Source organism: Hirundo rustica, chromosome 16 (assembly GCF_015227805.2).
Source record: "Hirundo rustica isolate bHirRus1 chromosome 16, bHirRus1.pri.v3, whole genome shotgun sequence".
Classification (NCBI taxonomy): Eukaryota; Metazoa; Chordata; class Aves; order Passeriformes; family Hirundinidae; genus Hirundo; species Hirundo rustica.
Window position 1 is genome coordinate 11,435,220 of NC_053465.1, and position 23,791 is coordinate 11,459,010.

The 23,791-nt window shown below is 43.4% G+C and overlaps 1 protein-coding gene and 1 long non-coding RNA gene across 8 annotated transcripts in view; both read right to left on the reverse strand.

Moving 5' to 3' along the window:
- The window catches only part of PTPRT (protein tyrosine phosphatase receptor type T), a 451,419-nt gene that overhangs the window by 240,787 nt on the left and 186,841 nt on the right, over positions 1-23,791 (reverse strand). The window lies entirely within an intron of this gene.
- LOC120760180 (uncharacterized) lies at positions 4,442-6,283 on the reverse strand. Its single transcript, XR_005703333.2, has 2 exons — positions 6,146-6,283; positions 4,442-4,723 (listed from the first exon to the last, which is right to left on the reverse strand). It is a non-coding gene; the product is annotated as an uncharacterized LOC120760180 (long non-coding RNA).

Here is a 23,791-nt window from a genome sequence, read left to right on the forward strand (position 1 = left end):
CTGTTGTGCTGCCACAAAAGCCATGCTGCTCACACAGCTGCATAAGCGACCTATGGATTTATTACAAAGTCTGCATGGCAACAAGCATTGCTTGTGGTGGCAAAAACAATCATTGTCCAGGTAGTTAAACACCACGAACAACAACTTCAAGGCAATTTCCAGAACAGAAAGGGATCTCTTCCACCGCTAAGGCGTGAACCAACATCTCCAGTGTACCACACGCTCAAGAGAAATCCTGCCTGCGCACAGAGATGTACTCCCAAAACCGAACATTTGCAGTTGAGCTGATGTATTTCAAATGCTTTATTTCCCCAACAGAAAGAACAAACACTCTGCTTCTGAATGGAAGTGCAAAAATACCTCAGAGTCGATCCTACTAACCGTAAAGGCTTAGAGGCCACAGAGATCCAGGATTCTGGATGCTACAGTTTAACTTCTTCTTATAAGACTCCCAGTATTTCCAAGAATATCTGCAGTTAGTAAATGAATTCTTTATTTTTTCTTATTTGCTGCTGTCTCACCCCTGGGACAGTTAAATAAAAAAGCAAGATCTACCACCACCAGTCAGGGCTTGAAAGAGATGCATGATGGCTTATGGAGTTTAAATTACAGGACTGAAGTGATTTTTAATAGGTCTTTATTTCAAAACCTGTGTTAATTCTGCTTTGGGTCCTGCACAGCCTGGATCCTCCTGCATTTGGGGTTATGCAAGAAAATCTGTTCATCCAGATGAGAAGCTGTGTTTCACTCCCATAATATCAAATTTTATGCAGATCCACCAAGGCCTCGAGGTTCCTCCAAAGAAAACTCCTATTACAAAATGTATGGTCTTATAAGTAGAAATTCCATGTTCAAAGGCTTTTCCAAGGAGCTGCAAGACAAATATTTACTGTGCCACATATCTTCCTAAAGCAGAGTCTGCAGATGTCCAGGCAATATCTGAATATATGACTGAATATGATATGAATAATCGGTGCAAATGGTTCCTTCACTGAAGCACTTCCCTGTGCAGAGCTTTCTGCTCACAGTGTATTATCACTCCCCCAATCAATGCAAATTGAACCTGGGCTTTCCTGAGAAGGTCCAGATTCAATTTGGATTTACTGATTTAATCAGCTGAGGGTTCCTTACATAGCCTGGTCCCCTACAGGCACACATTGACTAAATTCCCGAGATTCTGCATGTGCTGCAAAAGTTAAAAATACAGGGGGAAAGAGGATGGAAAATCTACTAGGACACAAGGGAAACGTCTCTCTTTAATATTAATCACGCAGTACCAAGATTATACTGACTGGTCACCCTTTCAGGATGATGCCCACTGGCACACGAGATTTGATACACAACCTGCCGATTCCCAGGATCTGCTTTCCCTAAGGGCGGCTACCAAACAGGTCAAGGTCCATCAAGGAACAGCAACTCACCCTCATTTCTGGGTGAAATGAGGACAGCAGACTACCCAAGCATCAGGCCAAGCCTTATGCTGCACTTCACTGCTGCAGAGTGGGATTGAGGGTCACTTCTGAAGAGAAAAGTGCATTATATGTGTTTATACGTGGAAAGGGCTGCAGAACTTGTGTTTCCGTGACGTTCCCAACATCCCGGTGCTGAGCACTGCACGAAGTCTCTGCAGCAGTTTGTGACAGCACAGGTGGCCAGGCAGAGCAGAAAGCAGCAGAGATGAGTGTCAGCCAGCAGGACAGGCTGCAGCCTCCCTGCATCACCAGCCTGTTACCAAGGACTTTGTAGCCATAACGACAAAACAGAGATGCCAATTACCACAACAGCGAGCACACAATTAGCAGCAGCCCGAACAACTCCTCATCCTGCAAAACTGAAGAATCAGCAGCAAAAATGCAAAGTGACCATCACAGAGGTAGGTACAAGAAGTTTTCTTCCTACATTAGAGTTTCAAATCACAATTTAGAAAATTATTTTTCCTCCTTTGTAAGGGATGCCTATCACTTGGTACAAGGACTGCATGTGTTCACCCAGTGGAGGAGTCATTATGTTTGATTATATTACTCTGTGGTTTTAAGCACTGATGGATAAGGAAGATCAGCAAGGAAATGCCACAGTTTGGAAATCTACCTTTTCAATTCTAGAGCTGCATCTTTCACATTGAAGAGAAATATCAAAAGTTTATGCATTTGCATTAATGCATAAAAGATTATACATTTGCTACATACATAAAATAGAGCCAGAGCACATAAGGGTTTATTTTCCCATTACTTTGTACACGTGGAATTCTGGTTGATGCAGAACAAAGTAAAATTTTTAGCAGAGGAGTCACTGTATCTATCAGCTGTCACTTGTATCACCAGGAACGCCTGTTAGTGATTTTATCATGTAATTATCAAGCATAGGGTCAAAATTCACCCTTCATCCTGTCAGTAATTCCCGTCAGGTACCTGGGGAAACATTCAATCCCTACACATCTCCACACGAAACAGGAGTGCAGATTTTCACTGAATCTAAGCACCTGTGGGAAGAACAGCAACACAAGCACCTCAGTCTTGTGCAACTGTCTGAAAGGACCTGACACAAATAAGCACAGTAAAGTATTCAGTTATTTCGTTTTTCTTCTCTTTCCTGTCTTTATAAGCAGAAAACTCCATCGTCCAAATAAGCTCCAGTTAATAGCTGATGAGGTCTTTGTTCCATGCCACAGAAAACCATCTGTTGCTCCAACTTGTAAATTTACATTCCCTGCATGGGTCTCAAATACAAAACTCTAGAAGTGAATTGCTGGACATAATCATCACCTTCAGAGGAGCAATACCGTAGGTCAAATCTTGCCCAAAATACTTGCACCAAGTGTTCTACTGCTTGGTAAGGCTACTTAAAAAACTCTTTTTGCTTCAAGCCAATTTCTCCATGCTAGACTCAGAGTTCCTCTTTCCAAGGTGTCCTGAAGAACAGTAGAACATCTCTGGAGTTAAGAACAGGCAGACACAGGTTACGGTGCAGTGCTTGGCTTTAATGAATAGCTAGTTAGCCATTCACCAGCTTAGCTCCTTGTAGATTCACTTAATTATTGAAGAAATACAATGATTATTTGGCTCTGTGCCCAATTCTTCTCTAGCTTATGCTGGTACAAGTCCAAAATAAATGGAGTTACCACTGTGATGCAAATAAGCCAAGTTTCTGCTCTTTTGTTCGTCACTAATCTGAAATGTTGATGATTCCTTATCCTTCACAGGCAAGCTGATAAGAACCAGCACCACAGGGAACTATTTTCTAACAGAATCTGCTCTGTGCCTGCTCCAAACCCTTTTGTTGCTTATAAGGACCCTGGCACAGCTCCACAGCACAATGAACATGATTAAAAATGACTTGATGAATTCAGTTCATTGAACAGGTGGCTGTAGCCAGGCTGGAGGGAAGAGCACTGTATGCTAGGTGGAGATACTTAATGTTTTCTAGAAATGCTTAAACAATAGCTCTGAGCACAGACAAATTCCAAGAGTCCTAATTCCATTAACTGATGGCTGCCAAAAACTCTGCAAGGATCAGGAACAAAATGTGAGGGCAATGGAAGAGAAACCTCCGCATGGCTGGCTGTACCTTCCACCATGACGTGAACATTTGATCAGATTTGAGCAGGAAACAGGAGATGATGGAAGAGCCAACACAGGAGCTGCAAGGTGAGAGAGTGAAGCCTTGCCTCCAAGTCTGGCTCAAATCCCTCCCAAATCCAGGGAAGAGCAGAGCCAGCAGCTCACAGACGAAACAGGCAGTGCCAACTGGATAAAAAGTGACCGGAGACAAATGGAATTGCTGTGGAGCCCATCAGGCTGCCAGGGACACCCAGAGCTGGTCTCTCTGGGGCACACAGGGACTAACAGGGGATTTAATAGAGTTGTGTGCTGAGGGTTTGTGATAAGATTACAAAAACCCCTGGTTTTAAGAAGTGTGCAGTAATTTCATAAAAGGCAAGAACTGAGCTAAACCCATCTGGAGCTTCTGAGCAGCTGTGGTTGGTTCATGCACAGGTATTCTGCTTCCAAAACAGAGCACTACAGGATTTCATTTCCAGCAGAGCTTAAATGATGGAATAACCAGAAAAGGGTGCACTGGGAGTAATGGAACAGACCCAGAACCAGCCCAAAACTGTAACAAGCCCTTCTTAGATCTGAAACTTGATTACAAGTGCTCTTGATTATTAAAAGCGAGACAAGAAAAACAAACAGGGGAAACAAATCTGCCGCTTTCATTAAACAAAATACGTCTCAACATTTTTCCAGGAAAAAAAGCATCAGCTCTTTGAATACTTTATATTATACGTATGCCTTCAACTCTGCTGCTGATCTTGACAGCTGCACTTTAATTTATTTGCACGACTCTTATTGGAAGTTGAGTAAAATATGGAGCACAGTGAGTCCACACAGTGATTTAGAGCCATTACATCCACATCTGTCACCAGCTGCCAGTTTGAACACGATCTGCCACGCCACTGGCAGGCATTCCCTTCATTGGTAATAAAATCCAGGGCTATATTTCTTTGAGATCTACCAATATTCACTGCATAAAAGCAAGCTGCCCTGAAACATGGGCAGTAAAACAGAGATGAATTCACACAGAGTCTCCAAGCTTCAGCTGCAGAGAAAACAGTGCTCCACTTATCCCGACGTTATTGGAAATGCCTGGACTTTATCTAAGAATGTAAATCACCTCTTTGTAGAAATTCAAAGATATTCCCCATGATACAAAGCCAGGTTTTAACCTAGAACACAGAGGATATATGTTATAGGGAGAAACAAGTGCTTCACATACACCCTTTTTTCCTTTTTATAGGGTTCTTAGGAGCTCATTTGGAATTTACTGTGCATGTAAATGCCAAATGAATTCCAAGTATTGCGTTATTGCCAATCCATTACACCAAGCCCTGCAATTTTAACTTACAGCTCCTAACTGCCTGCGGCACCAGGTCAGGATTCCAGCTCTTACATTCAGATAGTCTTGTGGATCTGTGGAAATCACTTTGTTTCACATCTCCCAAACCAGGGGTGCTCCCGTTGGAACACCGCCAGAGGTTTTGTAACGGAAACACAAACACAAGAGAGGCTCTGAGTGAGCCCTGTCCCACAACAAAGGGTTTCAGTACTACAATGACTTTTACAGATAGTTATTAAATTTAACCATAAGTTTAAGGTCCTTATTTATGAGGCATTGCCACAGCAGGTAGGAACAGACCAAAACCAGAGGATACTGGTGCCCCTTCCATCCTGTTCACTGAAATGACTGGTAAGATTCCAGAGGGTGATCAGGGACAACAGGAAGGTCAGCAGGCAATGTCCCCTGCTGCAGAGAGAAGCATTTCCTTCGCTGGGAAATCCAGCCCAATCCATCTGTAAGAGCTGTAGGTGGAGCTGGATACCCTCCAGTTGTTCATGGCCCTGAGGGACAGCAACAGGCAACTCAGCAGGATCATAACCCCAGGCACCAGAAAAGAAGAGTTTGGCTTGCTCAAGGTCCTGGACAGAAGAGTGGTCCAGGAGAAGTGCTGGATTTTCAAGGAACGCCTGGTCAAAGTTCAATGTTCCCTGAAAAGTTGCTCGTTCAGTTTTTACCACTGACAGCAGAATTACTGGAACTGGTTGCAGGGTTCTGCAGAGCACACTCAGCTCACAGTGACACACACCACTCAAAAGTTCAAGGAAATGTGCACAACAGCAGCCTGAACAGCTCAGGACTAGGGAAACACTGTACTCATAAAGCCAGAGAGAGGTCAAAGCAGGTGTAGGGAGTTGCTGGCAGCTCCACAGACAGTCAATTTTGTGCTTGCAGAGTATTAAAAATGCTCTTCATCAGAAAACCAATATTTTCATAAAGGTTTTGTGCATGTGTTCATCAGAGCTGCTTCTGTAATTTACACTTACGTGTTTAAGCCTGTTTTCACTGGAGGCATAAACAAGGGCTTGATTTTTAAAGATCTGGACTTTTAAAGATCTACCTGAAACACCTGCCAAAAGGAGCTCTCGACAACTAAGAGCAAGCCCCCAGCTGCCAGAAAAAAAAAAAAACAACATTAAGCTAAAAAAACACAAAAAACACACCAAACAAAAAGCAGTCTTTGCATTATTCAACACAAGAAAGCAAAATGCACTAAAGAATTTAAACCAAGCTGTGGTGAATTTTGTCTTACCAACAGAGGGTCAGCACAGGCTCTTGCTAAGCTTTGATTGTGTGAAGACAGCAGCACACACTCTGCTCCCACGGCACAACCACATGGGTATCCCAAGCTGTGCCTGTGTTTTGTGGCCAGAATAAAATCCACAAGCTGGTATCCACAATTAGCTAACTTGACCCACATGGCCCTTTTCAAGAGTCTTTTTAAGAGGCTTTTTACTTTAATTGGGTGTTACAAACCCCTTCATTTCTTTGGCTCATTGAGTTCAAACTCCTTCACATGTGTAGCACCAGCAGTATCTGCCTCTTCAATCAGCAGGATCCCCCAAGACACCCAAGGTAACCCCCTGAAAGGAGCACAGGAACATGAAAGTGGAGATTTTAGCAGTTTCATCTGATACGATTAATCACTCAGCTAGATTAATTTGCCTCTGAATTGCACCCAATTCCTATCCTCAAAAGTCACAGCTCAGATTTAGAGTCTAAGCCCGCGAATCAACATCTCCTAAAGGAGTTGAAGTGTTCACACATCAGAAGACCCAGTGATGAAAACCAAGAGACACCTCGCCCTTTCTCAGGACAACAAACTCGTGCAGGTGAGCTGAGGCAGGGCAGCAGCACCAGCTGGTCCCTGAGCAGCCTGTCTTGTGCTCACTTGCACTGGAATTAAGAGAGAATGAATTATTTTGCTTAAGCTGATGTCACATTGGGACGTATTTCTTCGTGGCTGAGTTGAAGTGGCTGGATATTGAACTCAACTGTGTTTGCAGACCAGGTTTTTCAATGAGAAGTGATTTATGTGGATGATAGCAGCACATGCATCTCACAATTGGGTGTGAAATAAATCTAAAGGCATTGTGTTCTTACATGTAAACAAACAAAAATGCTCAGTACCCGCACATGAGGAGGAGTCAGTTTGCAGCTGTGGGATTCTTGTGTTCCTTGTTAAAAAACATCCCTCGGGATGGCACTGTAACGCATTCAGTAGAATTAACTGCAGCCTAGAGTAACACAGGAGACAAATGCAGTGACTCAAACTAGCACTTAGATATCACAGCTCTCCCGCACAGGGCCAACTTCGTGGCAAACTCCACAATTCCTCCCTGCAGAAGATGGAGAATCCTGATGAGCAACGTACAATCACAGCTGCTGAACACTGTCCTGCTCCTTCCAATATGGCACAGGTGAAATGTGAAGCATAAAAAACACCAAAGAACTGCAGCAGAGCTCAGAGTGGTTACAAAGATCTCCTCGTTACTTCTGTCCCAAGATCATCTGTGTTATGGGATTTGCTGCAATGGTTTCATTTGTTGGGAATAGCAGTGGAAAATGTGATCATGGATCACTTTTGGTGGTTCAAATGTCAAGCCATGCATGGAACACTTAAGATTTGCAAACTGAATATGGAACACACTTACAAACCCTCCTTTCTGCACCACCAGGACTGGATGATAACAAAACCTTCCAGTGGTAAATTCTGTGATGTGCTTTAGCCTAAAAAGGCACAGCTGGTAGGATCTATCTTCTGCTGTTCCTCCTTATCTGGTCCTGAAAATTTCTCATTAATCCATGTCAGTGTGTCCAATCTACCGACAAATGGATCCAGCCTTGCTAAATGATTCATCCCACCTCTATTAAACACAGGATTCCATTCTCTTTTTTCCTACAAGGTTCTCAGAATGGACAGAGACTCATTCCTGGGGCCATAGGAATTGTTCTGCCCCCTCTTCCCAGTCCCTTCACAGCTGGGGACAATTGGTCAGAGCTTAGGTTTTACTGATCACAAACCCAGGCATTTTCCCATCTTAGACTATGCTAAAGGCGCTCACCACACGAGAGACTTCCAAATACAACCAAGGAAGAGCTGGTAGAAACCAAAAGTGTGTAAAAAACTAAACAAGAACACAACTTCTTGTTATCCAGGTTTTTCTGAGTTTCTTTATTAGCCTTTTGATTTTCATAAATGGAGTCAGATCTTTTAGTTACTGTAGAATATTAGAGCAGGTTTTTACCTTTCCCACAGAAGTAATATAAACAAATCCTTTGTTTTTCATTCTCAGTCCTTTGTTTGCATATTTCTAACCTGAAAACAATTGTAACTGACAATTCGTCTGGCCACTGAGGCTGAGGGGTGGAAACCCCAAAAAGCCAATCTTCTGCTAGACCCACAAATGTATAAAAGTAAAATAATAAACAAAGGGCTCTCTTCTCTCTGCCCTTTCAGCTGGGAGCTGGATCAGAAGAACCTCTGCGAAAATCTCTTGTCTGCGTGTGATTTCTTTGTGTGTCTCGGTGACAACTTCTTCCTTTATTTTTTTTTTTTTTTTTATATTTCCACAGCAGAGGATTGAAACAAGATGACCTTTAAGGTCCCTTCCAACCCAAAGCATTCTGTGATTGCACCTGTGGCATTAAGGACTGACAGGAACACCCCAGGATTTACGCCTGCAATATGCAGTTTTCAGGCCACTTTGGCTTATCAGGTTATCTTTTCTGGTTGTTTGACAGAGCTTTGTGTCCCTTATGTACAATGTGGAGGCTTAAAGGACTGCTTGTTTTATTTCCTTTAATCAGATAAACAAATACCAGCACAGGAAGCTGTGGGGAGCAGGGGCAGAATATCAGGATTGGATGCAGCAGCAACAGTTCCCCTCCAGTATCCAACAGTTCTGTTGGAGCAAAATTTGTCTTTATGTAAAGATGTGTATTTCATCAATATCTTCACAGGTGCTGGCCTGAAGGATCAAGGTCCTCAGCCTTTAAGGTGGGTTGCAAAATGTGGCAGAATTTGCAGCTAAGGGGCAGCTGTTGAAAATTGCTCATTTATCAACAAGAAGGAAAAAGTGTTGGAAAAGCTTGTTTTAAACAATCTACATTTAGAGGAGCCCCCAGATGCATTTCCTAAGTGTGCATTCTAAACTATCAGCCCTGTTAACTTTCCTTGTTAAAAAAAAAAAAAATACACACACACACACACACACACACAAAAAAAAAAAAAAAAAAAAAAAAAAAAAAAAAAAAAAAAGCACCAGGAAGTAGAAAGGCAATTTCCACTCTCTAGAGGTATAAAAGGGAAAACAAAGCTTTGAAGGCAAATTTCTCAAAGTAAAGAAAATAGGACTTGTAATGAGGCAATCTAAATCTGCTCTGAGGAGTGGAGATGAGGAAGAATATAATTTCCCATGGTCTGTTATTTCCTTTAAAAGCCCCTTGGAATGAATGTAGAGTTGCCTATATTTGAATTTTACTCCATCTGGTCAGGGAAGAAGATAGAGAAAGAAAGTAAAAAACAATTAAAGGAGAAAACCACTTTTCATAAAGCTGTAATTTAAGTGAAAAGCTTTGAGTGAATCAAGAGCCACACATCTTACAATGAACTCTTTGTTCACTACATCCCTGTATGAACCCTCCAGTACAGAAAACGTGCTCAAGGAAAGAGAAGCAGATAATTTCTACATTAAGATCTTGTCTTTCCATGAAACATGAATGCTGGGAGCATCTTAATTTCCAGGAGTAGTAGAGTTCAAAATTTTTCAGAATAGATTCAGCAAGGTCCTGAGAGACAGATAATTAAAGAAGCAATAGTACCTGTGGGAAGCAGCACACGCTAGGGTATGAATCAAAATCAGAGTTAGAATCCACTCTGTGTCAGCTGGAATAGATCTGCTTTCGATGGCACATCAATTTTAAATGTTTCTGATTCCTGAACCCTGACATGAGAACAGTGAGGGAGGAGAGGAGATCAATACCGGAATATCTGAGGTAAAGAACAAACTGGTTCAACTTTGGGAGAGGCAGCTTAGTGCTGAACACGCTTTGCAGAGGAGAAAATGCTGTGGGCTCCCAGCTGCAGTGGCTGCCCTCTCACCCTCCCCACACATCCCTGCCTGCCAGTCACACCCCAAGGACTGACAGTGACCGTGTGGATGAAGGGAACAGGGACACAGGGAATCCCTCCTCATCCTCACTGCCCAGGCTCCATGATTCTGGTTTCCTCCTCTCTGTCGTGTGAGTGGGTGTGGACAAAAAAAGGAAAATCAGCGTGCCAGAGTTTGCTGAAGAAAATCAGAAGTACAACTGGTCACTGGAGTGTGAGTGTGCCATCCTGATAGCAGCAGGCAGTCCATAAATCAGCAGCTCTCAGGGGTCAGTACCCTCTGTGGGGTCCTGCCCCAGCACAGAGCAGCTGGTGGCACCCCCAGACAGAGATAACCACACCTCCTATTCGGGTGATGTCTCCATAGAAGAAGAGAAACTTTGCTGAAGTTTCTTCTCCAAGGTCCTCTTTGAGGACTTCACACCTCTGCACAGGGCAATTGCAGTCCCTTGTAAACACAAACACACTGGAGTGGCTGGGTTTGGGTTTGGCAGAGTATCCCAGTTCCCACTGCCAGCTTGCCCATGCTGCAAAGATCTCTTTTTGCACCCGTTGCAGTGATATTGTGCAGCAGCAATTCCCACCATTAATTACATCACAGGAGAGAAACTTGTGCCCTGGGTATATTTTACACCTTTATCTACCCTTTACTTCCTCTTGCTCCCAAATCCTTCTCGGATCAACATGAGAGGGGACAGATGGGGGAAAAAAAAAAAAAAAAAAAAAAAAATTCTTTTCACAAAAAAACAGTGGCAATGGAAAGGGATTCCAACTGAAAAAAAAAAAAAAAAACAACCCAAACTACCCATCAAAACACTCTGCTTCCCTCTGCATCTCTGAAAAGACTCTCGCAAATGCCAGTGGAAATGATGGGGCGTCTGATGTTTTGACAGAAGCAAGAACATCATTAAGGTAAGAGCTGTCAGCAGGTATTTTATTTTCTCCCTGAAGAATAAGGCCACTCTTTAGGCATTGCTTCTTTTTTCACTAATCTTTTTTCTTTCATTTCCATTCTGTAATTCAATCCTGAAAGATGGCATATTTTATTTGCCTGTGAACTGGATAGATTAGAGAGCAGCAGTGATGGCTTGTGAATATAAGCATGTGTGGTTCCAAGTCAGCAGCCAGCAGAGATGCACCAATTGTCCTGCCACTGCGATAAGACAGGAAAACTACTCCATGTCCATGTGCAATCCTTATTAATACAGAAAATAATGCTGAGGTGAAATTAATGTAACAGCAAGAGAGTACCCAAAATTTCATTATTTCTTACATGTATAATAATGGCACATATAGTTCTTAGAAAGAAAAGAAAAAATGGTTTTACAACCTCATCAGATTCCAAGTATGAATTAATATTAAATTCCCAGTAAAACCACTGGGAACTCAGGACTACCCACAAACAAACTCTCTACATCAACAAGGGCAACGAGGTTCAAGAAAAACAGGGACAGACTTCAGGAGACAACTGGTGACAAGAAATAAATGAAGGAACAGGATCAGGGAGCCAAATCAGATGAAATGAAGAGGGAACAACTCAGAACACACCTGGTCCAAGGCTTTGGGAGAGCCCACGGGTGCTGCTCACAGGAACAATGCCTGGAGCTGTACCGTGAATATCAATGAGCACTGAGCCCTGCTCCTGGCAGCCTCCCACTGGGAGAACTGGAGTCCAAATCGAGCAGCCACAGCACCTGGCAGGAACTGCAGCTCCTGACAGACAGAATACTTAAGGTTAACTCAGAGGAAATTCCTGGAAGGGACTCAGAAACCCAGTGACACTTATTTAATCCACCACACAGAATGAGAACTCAAATCCTTCCCCAAAGGAGTGTGACATGTCAGTCTGGGAGAGAAGATTAGAGAGGTCAGGCAGATCTGCTGGCCTCCTCAGAAGACATTTATCAATAAAAGAAAGGGTTGAATCAGAGAGTGGAGTCACAGCATGTTTTATCAGGATTATTAAAATAGATGTTTATGAGCCCTACTAATTTGTTTGGTGGCTGTTATTCAGAAATCCTTGTTTAGTCATTAAAAAGACAAGCCACATGCAAGTATTGTTAGCAAAGGCATTTTCTATAGAACAGCAGACGCATAGACAAGTGAGTCAGATATTTATGTTCCCTTTTAAAAATAAAATTAGCAAGCTTTTAGAGGAACACACTGTATCCAGATACGTGAAAGCATTCCTGATTATATCCGCAGTTTCCAACCTGTGCAGAAGTTTGACTTGTTCTGGTGTGTGCACGGCTTTTGCTCCATTCACGTGGCAAATCTTAGTGAGGAATGCTCCATCAGAGAGAAAAAATATTATGGAATCCTGGAATATGCTGAGCTGGGAGGGACCCCCAGGATCCCCCAGCCCAGCCCCTGTCCCTGCACAGACACCCCAACACCCCCACCCTGGGCATCCCTGGCAGCGCTGTCCAAAGGCTCCTGGAGCTCTGGCAGCCTCGGGGCCGTGCCCATTCCCTGGGCAAATAAAAGACTTTTTGGAATCAAAGTTCCTTTGCTCTCCCAGTGAATGCACAGGGAAGGGATTGGACAGATGCAAAAATGAGCACTACACGTAGAAGTTCTGTTTGGCCCAACGAGCTCATTCATCACAGGTGGGACAGCAGGTTTGCATTCCTCCTGAAGTGCCAAGAAAATTGTGAGACGCTGCATCTTCAAACCTCCTCATCATCAGCTCCAAATCTGCCAGCCATGTATTATCTCAAAGCATCGTACACAGGGATGTGGTGAAGGCTCTTCATGAAAAAAAAAAAAGCCCCATCTGGTTCAATGCAATCAAATCAATGAAAAATCAAACAAAAAATTCTAAAATTATGCATTTTTAGCTACTAAAAAGCTTTTTGCGAGGACATTCATAACCCAACGTTTCTTCTTTGAAACAGATGGCTGTGGTGTTTACTGCGGGTTCTTTTGCACCGCAAATCCACAAAGAAAAAGCTGTTTTCAAGAAGCTTCTTTTTAACCACTGAATAGTGTCTTGCACTAAAATAAACTTGGTTGCAATGTTCCAAATGATCAAATGAAAAATGAACTGGCTTTAACCAGCCCAAAACCAGCACTCCCTGAGGTGGTCTTAAAAGAACATGAAAGACTTTTGTTTACTAATTACAGTTTAAATCACTTTTTTCAACTTTTTTCCAACTGATAAGTAGAACACTAATTGGTTGTAACTGATGTGACCTCCAGATACCCCAGGCACTGTGCTAATCATCTGCCTGTCCTTCACTTGGAAAAACAGAATTCAAACCTCCTTTTCAGCCCAGCAGTTTTAGCCCGTGGCTTTATGATAGAATGACTTCAACAGGCAGCAATATTCATGTAAAAAATGCCTCCTTTTGGGTCACCCAGTCCACAGAAATTCTGGGATTCAGGTAAAGATATAATGGCTTATTTTTGCACAAGTTGTGGCAGGGGAGAGGAACTTACTCTTCCCTCACACAGTTAATCATAGGACTGCACACAGCTCCAGACAGGGTAATTCCTCCCTAAGGACATCAAGGACTCTCAGCTCCAAGTCTCATCCTTTTATCCCTGAATTAGAAACCTATTTCCTGGGCAGGATAGAGGAACAGCATCAAAGCACAGCGAAGCAGGAAGAACTGGGAAACAAAAGAGAGATAGGATAGGAAGAGATGTAGGGTGGGGAGTTCTGGTTTGGTGGGTGGGCAAAAGAATGCGAGAAAGGGTGAATTTAAGTGCACACACAGCCCTGGAATAGGAATGGCCACCAGTCCTGCAGGTGGGAGAAGTTGACCACTGACAACTAAATTTGAGAAATCCAACCACGTCCTCTGACATTCATTAAGGTCTCATCCCAAAACAACCCTCTGTGCAAATGGACCGCAGAAAACTGAATGAAAAAGTGAATTTTCCTGTTATCACAGGAGTAGGGGGTGCCTGAGCCACATCTTCAAGCAAATCATCCACGTGTGGATTTGCTGCACCTGCTGGGATCACAGAGCAATGTGTACATATTTGACCAGCACTTTTGTGTACACCCCACAAAATTTTGTTTTCTTCCTAAATATTGATTCCAAGTATGATTTACCACTCCACATCCATCATGATTTTATTCCTCCAATTAAGTTTGTATTTTTAAGTTTTCCTGAAAATGGAATCCAGCAGGGTTTTGCTGAATGTTTTTCCTTTTTTCTCTGCAAGGGATGCTTCCAAACAGGAACATACCAACACCTGCAACAGAAAACAGCCTGCAGACCCTACCAAGGTATCAGACAGCTCATCAGCTGCTGTTTGAGATGCAGCTTCAGGTAGGTGATCCTAACACACTGTTACATTTTATGCCACTGACCTCAGGGGCTCAATCACAGTAATTTAGTTAAATATCACATTAAGTCCCCTGGGTTCAGTTCTTCACAAAAGGTAACAAATACAGGCTTAGAGTACATGTTTGCTCTCAGACATGATAGAGAGCGTGGCAGGATCTCCCTGAGCTCGTACTCCTGGGTAACTACATCCACTGCCCTAAATACACCATGATTTCAAGTTTACCCTGGCATAGGGCTATGGCCACTCAAGAAATAATCAGAGATAATCACATGAAGTGATGTGCGTAGCAGTACACATCACGTACTGCTATTTTGAGCATCCATTTCAGCAGCCTCAGAGAGCAAGTCCTCAGTCACTTTTATAGGCAAAGAGAAGCAGGTGTCTGGAGTCCTCCAAGGGGGGGTCTGCTCTGCTCAGCTCTGGCAGGTGAATATTGCAAACTAACAAGCAAATTTCTATTTCTTTGGAGAACAGCAATCATTACCATAATTGCTGCCTTTTACTTTGTCTCCCATCTCCATCTATTTACAAAAGCACAGCAAATCCCCAGTTTGATTCTCTGCTGCGCACGCAAAAGGACTTTTTCCTTTCAGGAGCCTTAAAGACCTTCCCTGGAGATGTTCACAGAACCTGGATGTGGCACTCCGTGCTCTGGAGTGGGTGACATGGTGGGGAAGGGACACAGCTTGGGCTTGATGACCCTGGGGGGCTTTTCCAACCATGATGACTGAGTACTTTTATCTCTAACTATGACAAGCCTTGTTTGAATAACCACAAGGTAATACCTCAGAGAAAACAGAAGGGAAGAGCTCAGTGTTCTGTTCCTTTATCAGCAGAAAGCTCCAGAATCAGAGAATTCACAGAATCACCAGGATGGAAGAAACTTTCAAGATCATCGAGTCCAACCCAACCCCAACACCTCAACTAAACCCTGGCACCCAGTGCCACATCCAGGCTTTATTTAAACTCATCCAGGGATGGTGACTCCATCACCTCCCCAGGCAGACCATCCCAGTACTTTATCACTCTTTCTGTAAAAAACTTCTTCCTGATATCCAACCTTTATTTCCCTTGATGCAGCTTGAGACTGTGTCCTCTCATTCTGTCAGTGCTGCCTGGAGAAAGAGCCCAACCCCAGCTGAGCACAGGCACCTTTCAGGGAGCTGTGGAGATTGATAAGGTCAGCTCTGAGTCTCCTTTTCTCCAGGATGAACATTCCCAGCTCCCTCAGTCGTTCCTCACAGGGTTTGTGTTCCAAATCCCTCACCAGCCTCATTCCCTCCTCTGGACACACTCAGGCATCTCAATGTCCATCCTAAACTGAGACACCCAGAGCTGGACACAGCACTCAATGTCCATCCTGAACTGAGAGAACAGAGCTGGACACAGCACTCAATGTCCATCCTAAACTGAGACATCCAGAGCTGGACACAGCACTCAATGTCCATCCTGAACTGAGACATCAGAGCTGGACACAGCACTCAATGTCCATCCTGAACTGAGAGAACAGAGCTGGACACAGCACTCAATGTCCATCCTAAACTGAGGGGACAGAGCTGGACACAGCACTCAATGTCCATCCTAAACTGAGGGGACAGAGCTGGACACAGCACTCAATGTCCATCCTAAACTGAGGGGACAGAGCTGGACACAGCACTCAATGTCCATCCTAAACTGAGGGGACAGAGCTGGACACAGCACTCAGTGTCCATCCTGAACTGAGGGGACAGAGCTGGACACAGCACTCCAGGTGTGGCCTCACCAGTGCTGAGTACAGGGGCAGAATGACCTCCCTGCTCGTGCTGGCCACACCATTCCTGATCCAGGCCAGGTGCCATTGGCCCCCTTGGCCACCAGGACACTCTGCTGGCTCATGTCCAGCTGCTGTCACCAGTGCCCCCAGGTCCCTTTCCTCCCGGGCACTGTCCAGCCACTGTCCATAGCATTGCAGGAGGTTACTGTGGCCAAAGTGCAGGACTCGGCACTTGGACTTATTAAACTTCATCCTATTGGACTCTGCCCACTCATCCAGCCATTCCAGATCTCTCTGCAGAGCCCTCCTACCTTCCAACAGACCGGCACACGCTCCCAGCTTAGTGTCATCTGCAAATTTACTAATGAAAGACTCAATACCCTCATCCATGACATCAATAAAAATATTTAACAGAGCTGGTCCCAGCACAGATCCAGCAGCCAATCCCTACTCCAGACCTGGCGAGTATAGATGGCTTTTTCCCCTAAAACAAACTTCTGGGAGAAGCAAAACCTGGTGGTGTCTGCAGGGGTCAATGGGACAAGAAGAACACGGGCATGTAATCAAAGCTGTGCCACACGGATGCTTTTGTGCTGCGTCCTGATACAGCGCTGGGGCTTGGTTTGTGTTACTTAAACACATTTTGTCACAAAGTACTTTGATCATAAAAGTTGACTCATTTCCCCCCAAGGATATAAACACGGTATCTCACATATCCAACAACAATGTTCCTTTTGCTCTCAGCTGGTGACACAACCACCTGGAACTTTGGTTTGGTGAATAGCCACAGATGGTAAGAGAAAGCACCTGGTAGGGACTATAACCTAATGAAGAAACAAATTTAAAAATATACATATTTCACATACAATATTAACATTACACTTTGAATAAACTGCCTTTCCTCTTCTGCTTCCCGCAAAAACACGTATAAAGCCAGATGTATCAATAGTGCAGCCCCCATACAAGGACTCACACTGTTGGAAGTGCAAATAAACCCTCACTACTGTGGAATAACCCTATCAATGCAAGTGTCTTACTGGCCAATTATTAGTCATTTCCTCCATTCCCTTCTACCAGAATTACTGACTGTATTTTCTATTCAGATTGAAAGCAGGGTAAATATTTGCTGCAGGAACCAGAAGGCCATTTGTCTGATCTCACTGACAGAAGTTTGATTGATGCCAGGAGAATTATCACCTCACCTGCAGCAAAACATTTTGATGTGGGCAGAGGTGTCTGAGTGGATAACGTTATAGCTGTCACTCCAATTGCTGCCCTGGAGAGCAGCTAATGAGAAAGGCAGGGAACAGGTGCCTATAAAAATCTCAGAGCTGACACAAATACCTGCAGTGGTTTTACCCAAGACAGAACCCTCCCTTTTTTTACAGCCTTTCAAGCAGGCAGTACAGTACATACCACTGAGTGCACTAAATACAGGAGGCTGCTAATTTACTGTACACAGCCACTTGAAATAGCTGTCATTAGAACACCTCCCCAGCTGCACAGTATGAATTCAGGAGGCTGTTTCTTCATGCTCTCACGTGATATTCAGGTCATGCTTTGTGCTAGAAAGTTTATTTTCCTGCAGTTCCTGGCAGCATCGTTGTGGAAGCCAAGCTCAGTTAAGCAACAAGTCCATTGCTGATATACATTTATATAAATCCTTTTTTCCTGCTGACACCTCAGATAAATCTGATCCATCTGTGCCACTCATTCCTGCTTTTGAAGCAGAAATACAACTCCCTGCTAAACCCCTACAACATCCCCCACCCCAAAAATCCCAGGGGTAAAAGGCAGGTTCCTAAAGTAAGTTAAACTGCCACAGAGTAAAGATGGCTCTGAGGTTGCTTAGACTTTGGAGAGTTAAAGAAACCATCTGAGCGCATTGTGTAAAAATATTCTGGGGTGTTTTGAATGTGCTTAGAGGTCACAGACACTCCGTGGTTTACATATGTCTATTCATATGCCAGCTGGGATCGTGAGCACTAAGTTGTATTTTCCAAGTAAATACATCTGTTCAGCTCTTCCCCCCTCCCAGTTTCACTCCATCTGATTATCTTCTAGCTGGAAAGACCAGGGAGGCTCTGTCCCAAGCACGGTGAACCACAAAAAACCCCTCACATTCAAGGTCAGGTTGCAGGTTCACTTATCCGAAATGATCAAGGCAAACTTGACCGAAAAATAAACAAAAAACCCAAACTCAAAGCTAAGGCTGGCAATCTATTGAGATGGAAGCAACAAAAATAAAACTTAAATGATAAAAACCAGAGCCTTTGCTAAGCATCACTAAATTTTGTGTGCAAAAAAACCCAACCAAAACCAAACCAAACCCCAAGATATTAACCAGAGGAATCACTCTGGCTGGGAGCTCTCTGCCCACATAAAGACACAAACCCAGGGATGAAGCAAACTTCAGTATTTGCTTCAAAAATCCCCCACGCCTCCCATAAAAATTCAACAATCGTAGCACTACCAGCACCAGTAATCTAATGTCCCGGATCTAGCTGGCAGACACACCAGAGGTGCCTGAAAACCAGTTAAGTCATATGAAAACCAGGCGAGTCTTTCTTTACCACTCAATACTTCTCTTTTTATTTCAGGTTTTTATGATACAGAGAGTTTCACAATACCCTGCAGACCACAACACTCCTTCCAGCTTTCCCTCTCCTGGGCTGTATCTCTGTTTATTTCCAGTTTAAAACTCAGCCTTGAAACATACTTCTTGATTTAGGCTGTTCCCTTGGAGAGACTCCACACTATTACACCAAAAGATCAGCTCTTTCTTTTTTCACAAAATGTATTTTGAGGCAGTAATAAATGCTAGAATTTCCGATATGCTGCACAGTGTGCTGTTCACCCTGAGAGCTGCAATGATGGGTGATAGGTGCTGGTATTTCACAAAAAAAGCATTCCACAGCCTGAGAGAAATTGGGGAGGATTGAAACTACCATTCAATATTCCTGAAAAAAAGAAAAGGAAAAGGGCAGGAGAGACAGCACCAAACAAAATCTGACACTCTTTTACTCCAAAAGAATATGTATAATGGCCAAACCACCAGCTCAGCTCCCTGCTGGTGACAGTCTGGTTGCCAGATCTCAGAATGCTTTTTGTGCTTTACTCCCATCAGAGTTGAAAGACATAAATACAGAGAGAAGTCAAAGGACTTCTGAAAAAAAAAAAAAAAAAAAAAAAAATTACTACAATCCCACGACAAATCTGGGCATTTCACCTCCTGGATGAATTCCTGAACTCCACAGCATTTGCTGCGGAGCTGAGAACAAAGGCGACGGGGCTGGAGTTCACAGCTCTCAGAACAAGAAGGTCACACACAAAATCACTTCATTCATCTTCTGCTCACGTTTTTGCTGGACAGTTCAGTGTCGGTAAAACAGCACAGGATTCCCAAGGCACTCATGTACAGATCCAAAGGCCTGGGACAGTAGGTGGAGCAGGACTCCCCATATTCCCTCAAAATACCCCAAATTTAACGTGCCAGGGAACATATTTTGGTGCTCTGGAACATGTTCGGCCCTCGTGGTGTGCAGGCAGGGTTAGAAACGTGCTGCAGGAGCACACACAAAAATCCTGCATGTCCCAGCTATGAAAGCTCTTCTGTGGCACAGAAATCCCTTCTGCGGTGGTCTCAAGGGATTTCCTTCTGGGACTGACACCAAAAGGCTCTTTGCTTAAAAATAAGGTTAAATTTAACCTGAACTGAAAACCGGCGACTTCCATCAAGTCTCCATTCATTATTTTCGAGGTCTCCAGGATACTTTCTCAATAACTGATGTACTATTTGTTACTGTTTGATGCAGAAGTTCCCCATGTAGGCAATGATCTCCCGTCACATGGAACACTGCTCGTGGAACAAGTGCTTTTCCTTAGCCATGTAGGACAGGTTTATAGTGCCTCTCCTTGTCTCTGCTGAACAGGTTTGTGTGTTAGAATTGGGGAAAGAAATGTTCATAAAGTCCATGTGCTTAAAGGTTTCCCCAGTCCATGGCAAGAAAGAGAACCAGCCTGGTAAGGAAATGCGTTCATTGTGGAAACAAAAGGAAATATTTCACAGATATACCTGAGAGTCCAGGTTGATGTATTTTCCCCAGAACTGACAGCAGTTCTTCAGCAGAACAAGGGACCTTGCAAAGACATTTGAGACACATAAATTAACCCAACAAAGCCAAGACCATGGTCAATACGAGTTCACATTCAATACTTCAAGATTGATTATATTTAGAAGAAAGGATTAAGATGTGTTAGCTGCAAAGGCTGGAAACATCCCACTCAAATAAGGTATAGACGTTACACAGGGAAGATAATTAAGTATTTAAAGAGCTTATCTAAGGCTGGCGAGATTTTCTATAATTTAAAACCTTTCAATCACAATCTTTTTTGAAGACTCTTCTGCTTTATTTATACAGCAGTGCATGTGATGCAAGAATGACTTGTGAATTCTGTGGCCTGCATTCTACAAAAGGTCAAATTAGATTTAACATTTTTTTTCTTCCTGTCAGGACAGCTGTAATTGAGGTGAGATACATGAAAAACAATAAAACTTCCTTATGAGTACAGAGCTGCTACACCTGGGCCTGAGCCACACAGAAAATCCTCATCCCCTCTGTTGAAAGTAAATCCTGGAAGAGAGAATACTCCAGTCCCTATTGAAACCATCAAGCTCTAATGAAGGCTATTAAAATTCCTTTTTTGCCCAGAAAACACCATTAATCCCTCTCTAAAGACTGTAACAGTACTGTGATTCCATGAAGATGAGATATAAAGATATTATGGTGAATTTGAGGATAATTCAATAGCAGAATTATTTTCCCTCATCTTCTTGACTAAATGCAGTGTCAACCAATGCTGAATCAAATCCCACTGGACAGGCTTTAAGAGGACAATGTATGTGGGGAAAAAGCTCTGTCTTGGAGACAACAAATGCATTTTTCTTAATTCCTGCTTTTTAAGTCCTGTAAGAGAAATTCACAGAAGAGTCTTAAGGAATCCTGGTGGTTATATATATATATAATTTTATATAAAATGCTTGTTTATGACAAGATTTCAGTTCTCAAGAGCAGTTGGGTTTGTGACTACAACACTGAGCATAAAACCTTCCATGAGCTGAGCGACTGCTGCATGCTCTGAATGGCCTCAACAAAAGGGGAAAAAAAAAAAAAAAAATCCACGTAGCAAAACTCTGGATCATCCTAGAAGCACCATATTCTTGACACAAGTGAAAAAAAAAAATTATCTGCAAGGCTCCTCAAGCAGAGCAGAAGTAAGGTTAAGTAAAAGGGAGGTGGAAGAAAGCAATGTAAGAGCAAGCACGAAGCCTTTATTTAGAGTTTCAACCTCAAAATCATGGGAAATACTGCTAAATCACTATTTGATGAGCAATCTGGGTCAGAAGACTCAATAATACCCCACTGCTGATCAAAAGGCAGCAGGACATGGTCAGCAGCCTTCACAAGGGTCGGTCAAAAAGCCGTGAGCGGCAGCACCAAAAGAAGGTTTTGCTGTAATGTGAAGGAAAGAAAAGAGAAAATTACAGAAGCAAGTAACCCAAAAACCTCTTCCATTTTAATTTGTGTCTGTACCCTGCTGAGGGAACAAACAGTTTGTAAGTTGTAGTCTGTCATGTAAGTCAGTAGTAGCTGCAGGGTAATAAATGGGACAGTAAAGCATATGCAAAGTCTGATTTATGGGATCCAAACAGAGAGAGCCCAAGTCTTGCAGCTATTTGCATCTTCTTCACATGCAAACAAGCACTGATGGAAAGTTTCCTGCTGAGAAGGAGAGAGAGGCACAAGAGATGCACTGGAGAAAAAACTGGTTAGAAAAAGGAGAAAGAGGACTGGAATAATTTCTTTAGACAGGGGCTTTGTGAATCATGGCACCAGAGCAGAGCACAATGACAGAATCACAGAAGGGCTTGGGTTGGAAGAGACCTTAAAGATCATCTCATTCCAACCCCTGCCATGTGCAGGGACACCTTTCACTGTCCCAGGCTGCTCCAAGCCCCATCCAACCTGGGACACTTCCAGGGATCCAGGGGCAGCCACAGCTTCTCTGGGCACCCTGTGCCAGGGCCTCACCACACTCTGAGTAAAGAATTTGATCCCACCACCGAATCTAAATCTCTTATCCTTTAGTTTAAAACCATTCCTGCTCACCTTGAAGGTGTAATAGAGCAGCTGTTCAGGAGGCAGTATGGACTTTTGGGAGCTAGGAAACACCTGTTATGGGTTTTTCTTCTCAGATTCCTAGGCCAATTAATAAAATAGTTGCAGGGCTTGCCGTAACCATCACTCTCCCTGTTGGTCAGCAGGTTTCTGGTCTTGGATCTAAAGCATCTTTAAAAGTCACAGCTGGAGAGGGGTGATGGGGAGGGTGTGAGCTGAACCAATCTCCCAGTCCCAGAGGAGGGATTTACCATGGCAGAAAATCAGCACATCAGAGCTGGAAAGCAGTGCAACAGGCTTGAGGGGGTGATTCTCTGGGGAGAGTATTTCACCAGCTTGCAGCTAGAATGGATGCTGGGATATTATCTGCTTTGAAAAATGAAGAATTCTTCTATTGGGCAGAGATGGAAAAAGAGGACTGCACAATCTCCACTCCAAAGTGCAGTTTTGGCTGTTTCTTTGTCTCACAATCTCAGTGTTGAATGGAGAACGAACTTCCCAGCGATCCTTCCTTCCTTAACACTGCAACAGGCTCCTCAATCTCTTCATACAGATAGGACAAATGCAAACATCAGCCACATCAGCTGCTCCCTGGAGTTCAGTTACGCTGCCTCGGAAAGCAAATCAGCTCAGCTCCAGCATTCAGAGCTAAATGCTACGCAAACATTAAAAATCCCGTTCACCTGAATTCCTGACACAAACTCCTGCACTGGTCTCCATTCAGCACCACTCACAGGCTTCCAAAGCCTTCTGCCACCTCCCAGATTGGAAGCTAAGAAGATTCTGGAGCTGCCTTCATGCCAGTATCCTTAGCCCCATCAGTCAATTGTTTACAGAGCTCCCATCAATTTTTTCCTCATGAACTTTCAACCTTTTTTACTTTAGGATTAGAGGCTCATCTTGTAAATGCCAATCTCTAAACGAGCAGAGGAGTTTAACCTTGTCTTCAACAACCTTGGTGTGTTGAAAGGAGGGAGCAGAGTGTGTGTGGCAGCCAGACCTGGAGTCTCTGATGGCTGAACACCCACAAGGAGAGATTGTTTAAGGACCACAATCCAAGGTGCTTCAAGATGTATAAAGCAAAAGAAAGCTAAGTTCAGGAAGTCAGGGCAATGTAAAGAAACAACAAATAATTTTAGCTGTTTTATATCTTGCCTTGCAGTTTCTTTAAAAACAATAAACTCTAGATGAAAGGATGTTTCACACATCCTAAGAAACCCAACCGTGCACTGGGCAGATTCACAGGATGCTGCCACCAAAAATGAAAGCTCAAATCAAGGCAAAGACAGCTGGAGAATTCATCAGCACCTGGCTCAGGGCAGAAATTGTCCCTTTCCACAAGTGATCTTCAACTTCTTAGTTCAGTGTCCTACAACAAATGCACGACTTCTGCAGAAAGCCTGTTAGCTGCAGGAATTACTGCATGTTTGAAAGAGATCAGTATCTGAGCTTCTTTAGCACCTGGTGCTGCAAAGTTTTTAAAAGTTCCAGTAACCACGCTGGTTTTAGGTATTTGCATCTACAGAAAGAGTTTTCTCCTTTCTTTGGAAA